The 4,865-nt window shown below is 36.8% G+C and overlaps 1 pseudogene; it reads right to left on the bottom strand.

Annotated features, from left to right (window-relative positions):
* Positions 1–424: 424 nt before the first annotated feature.
* On the bottom strand, positions 425–2,339 carry LOC105971127 (2-methylpropanoate--CoA ligase CCL4 pseudogene; annotated as a pseudogene).
* Positions 2,340–4,865: the final 2,526 nt, after the last annotated feature.

Here is a 4,865-nt window from a genome sequence, read left to right as displayed (position 1 = left end):
GTGTGGACATTTTGATCAGGGAGAGAGTGGGAGACCATAACTTAAGTAACACGAAAACAAAAACTTAATAGTTTCAAAAAATACTGATGTAGAAAAACTCATTAAAATGAAAATTGTTTCAACAATCACAATAAAATCAGAGAAAACATAATGTGAGCATGTATGAACTAATATATAGAGAAAAAAAATTAGTTATTTTGTTTTATATTTTATATTCTTATCAAATCAATTTTTAAAATAATTATATTTTACCGTTCATAGATACATAATCAGAACATTAATTTTTATACTTACTTGATTTTATTTAATTTTAATTCACTTTTAAATATTGCATCTAACTTTAATATTTTTAATTATACATTTATATAATCAGCCAAATCATACACGTGTTGCTTGCTAGTAATAATTCAAAAAAGAGTGAACAAAAAACCAAAATAATTATTGACTTTTTTTTAATCTTTTTTTCCTTGAAGGGAGGAAACAATTATTTATCGTAAGTACTTTTTTTTCAAATTTTATGGATTCAGAGGAAGCTTTTTCGCTTCAATTGAAAAACACCATCAATGGGAAAAGTCCTGAAGTCGGAAGTGGCCGAGAATCTTCCACCAACTCGACACTGACTCAGAGTCGACTCAGTACTACTACAGTTTACTGATCTTGGACGATCCCATAGCCTTGGCCGTGTCTCTAAGAAGAAACTTCTGTATTTTACCGGTGGAAGTCTTGGGCAGCTCTTCCATGAAAACCACCGTCTTCGGCACCATATAGTGCGGGAGTCTCGCCCTGCAAAACTCCATCACTTCCTTCTCCGTCGGCTTTTCAATCACACCATCCTTCACACTCAGAAACGCACACGGCGTCTCTCCCCAGAACTCGTCCGGCCGAGCCACCACCGCCGCCTCGTTCACTGCCGGGTGAGTGTAAAGAACCGACTCCACCTCCACGCTGCTCAAATTCTCCCCACCGCTGATTATAACATCCTTTGATCTGTCCTTGATTTCAAGGTACCCATCCGAGTGCATCACCCCTACATCGCCAGTGTAGAACCAGCCGTTCTTCATGCATTTCGAGGTGCCCTCGGAATTTTTGAGATACCCCAGCATCACAGAGCCACCTCTCAGTACAATTTCACCCAATGTTTTCCCATCTCGACTCACACTCTTCCCTGATTCCGGTTCAATCACATCCACTTTCGCCATTCCGATGGTCCTCACACCTTGTCTAGCTTTGAGCCTCGCCTTCTCCGCCGCCGGATATTTGTTCCATTTCTTCTTCCACGTGCAGCAAATCACAATCCCACCTGTCTCGGTCAGACCATACCCGTGACTCACAACAAATCCAAGCGACTCGGTTCGGAGCAGCACCGCCGGGGGCGGCGGCGCTCCGGACGTCATAATATAGACGGGCCTTTCAAGGGGCTTTCCATCCGGAATATTTGACAGCATGTTGAGCACAACCGGCGCTCCGCACATGTGGGTCACGTTGTACTTCTTTATGGCAAAGTAGATTGCGTCGGCATCGAATTTGCGGAGGCAGATGTTAGTTCCGCCGGCGGCTGCCATACCCCAGGTGTAGCTCCACCCGTTCGCGTGGAACATCGGGAGTGTCCAGAGGTAAACGGGCTCTTTCGGCACCGACCATTCGATCAAAGAATCCATGGCCACGATGAACGTTCCTCGGTGGCTGTGGACCACCCCTTTCGGTGACGACGTGGTCCCGGAAGTGTAGTTCAAAGTCAACGGATCAAACTCAGTTTCCGGGCGAACCCAACTGAAATTCGAATCACCATTCAAAATCATCTCCTCGTACTTCCCCCAGTATATATTCTCCGATGGCCGGATTCCCGATTCGTCATCCGATAAGGACAAGAAGAGGGCGGTCGGAATATGGTGGGAACAAAGAGAGGGCTTCAACGACAAGAGATTCCGACTGGTAATCGACAAAAACAAGCTTGGATTGGGCATGGCGGAGGATGACGGAGATGGTGCGTGAATCTAGACGGAGGTTGACTGTGTTGAGAACGGCGCCGGACATGGGGATGGCGAAATGGAGCTCATACATGGCGGGGATATTAGGTGCCACCACGGAAACGACGTCGCCTCTTTTCATTCCTAAAGAAGAAAGAGAAGACGCCATTTTCAAGCACCTCAGATAGGTTTCGGACCATGTGTAGGTGGTGGAGTTGTAAATGATTGAAGGGCAGTCGGCGTAAACAACGGCGGCCCTCTCCAAGAAACGCAACGGGGTTAAAGGACTTGAATTGGGAGGACTTGGCTTCAGTTGATCCATGTTTTTGTGTTTGTGTTTGTGTTTGTGTTTGTGTGTTAAACAAACCTACATTGATCGAATGACACTTTTAAAGGTGACAAGGTGTGTGCTAATTGGTGGGTGGACGTTGGAATTTTTATGGTACGATTATTAAAACTCAAAACAAATCTCACATGCGTCACAAACGGCGCCATGTCACCATGTTTTTCCAAAAAACAATTCACAAAAAAAATTATTTATGTATTGACCGTTTAGGGCTAAATCTCTTTCACTAATAAGCCCATCCCTTTAATATTTATTATAAATAAAGGAAACATTCATGTATATGACAATATTACCCTCAACCATTTATACATAATTCTTAATTGTAATCCCAATTTAATTAATTTTGACCACAAAAATCCAATTTTGACTTTTTTTCTTTTCAAAAACTTTTTTCTTCAAAAAAATTTTTTTTGCCGCCGAATTCCGGCGTTGACTTTTCGATTTTTATTTATTTATTTATTTTCTGGTCTGTTTTTTCCGCCGCCGGATTCCGGCGTTGCCTTTTTTTTTTTTTTTTTTTTTACGCCCGTCGCTAAACGTTGACCATAATTGTGCTGTCATCAACGGTAATTTTACTGTCACTAACAGTAAATTAGCGTAATCATACTGTCACTCACAATACATTAACGTAATTGTACTGCCGTTGACAATACATTTATATAATCGTACTGCCGTTGACAGTACAATTAGAGGCAATGACAATATTATTATTTATTTTTTTGTTAATTGTTTTTAATTTTGTTTGATTTGTTGATTTGTTGACAAGTCAACGCAATTATATTACTGTCGTTGACAGTAAAATAACTGTAAACACAATAATATTATTGTCAACCACATCAATATTATTATTTTTTTGGGTTTTTTTGTTCTGTTTGAATTATTCACAGAGTAACGTAATAATATTATTGTAATATTACTGTGGTTGACGGTAATATTACTGTTGTTATAGTAATATTACTGTCACTCACAATAATATTCATTCTTTTGGCTTTTTATTATGTTTACATTTGTTGCACGGTCAACATATTAATATTACTCTATTACACAATAATAATGAGTTTTGTTGTGTTAATATTACTGTGCTAGAGATTAATATAACAATATTAATGTGTTAAACTCTAGTATAGTTACTTTTAGTGTGTTTAACAGTAATATAGTTAATATTACTATCAATCACAACAATATTGATATTTAAACGGGGAAAAAAAGATGTTAAAGAAAAAAAAATCGAAATAGTCAACGCCGGAAACCGGTGGCGGAAAAATTTGAAAGGAAAAAAAAAAAAAAAGTCAACGGTGGCGACGGACGAAATTGTCCATACAAATGTGTTTTGGGTCAAAATTGAATAATATGTGAATTTTGGGGTCAAATTGAGGTTAGATTAAATTAAAGGATGAAATTTGAGCATATTAAAGTATGAGAGGCTATTTTAGTCTTTCACAAACATCTGGACCATGTGTGAACTTTTTTGTAAAAGAGTTTATTATATGAATCTATTTATAAATAAGTACCCATTGATGGCCTTATTTGTAAAGTGCCCTTAAAAATAAAATATTTGAAATGTCTTTATTGCCGCAAATCTCTTCAACAAATTTTACCATTTAATGTCAAATTAGGGGTGAATTGCATTTTCCACCCTAAAAATAACACCAATCGACGCCTTTTACATTATAATTTTAAAGTTGGCGAAGTCCACCCTAAAATTAGGGTTGGCACTGGGTTGGATCGTTTATTTACCGGTCTAAAATTGACCCATCCAACAAACCAATTTGCTAATCCTGACTTTTGAAAAAATTAGAAACCATCAACGACCAATTATAAACGTATTGGTTTTAAATTTCGACCCGCTCCAATCGGTCGGTTAAAAAAAATATTATCTACCTGACAATATAATCGGTAATGAATCAGTTGTTTGGTAAAAACTAACTCAATTCCAGTGCTACCTAAAATGATGTATTTCATGCACCCTATATCATTTTCATGTGAGATGCTAATAAAACAAACTCAACGTATCATGCTATTTTAGATTTTGAAGTTTCTTTCTTATTGTCTTTTATTTTTCTTTGTTTTATATTTTAAATTATTTTATTATAAATAAAAAGATTAATGTGAGAGATGATTTTTTTAAAGTTTTTTTATTACAGATGAACAACTTTCTAGGAGAGAGCTGTGAAGTTATTAGTAGGTAGTTAGAGCTTAGGCAGTAGTAGCCTATCAAAATTAATTATATTTAAAAGAGTTTAAATTCTAAACGGACGGTCCGTTAGAATTGAATAGTCGGCCTCCATTCATAGTACAACACGTGTATATTTTTTCTAAGAAAATGACGTTCTCAATTGAATTTAAGCCTAATACACCTTTAAAATATGAACTAATTAACCACCTCAAATGAGCCTTACTTAATGTTTCCATTAAATAATTATTTTTCCATATACTATTGTTATATTTTGTCACTAAATAATTATTTTTCCATATACGTTTTATATTTTTTTTTTCTATTTTAACTTGGCCATTAAAATTGATTTGAACTATTGAAGTTGTCAGGGATATTT

Source organism: Erythranthe guttata, chromosome 11 (assembly GCF_056151865.1).
Source record: "Erythranthe guttata isolate IM_541 chromosome 11, IM_541, whole genome shotgun sequence".
Taxonomy (NCBI): domain Eukaryota; kingdom Viridiplantae; phylum Streptophyta; class Magnoliopsida; order Lamiales; family Phrymaceae; genus Erythranthe; species Erythranthe guttata.
Note: the sequence above shows the minus strand (reverse complement) of the source record. Positions and strands in the feature narration are given on the sequence as shown.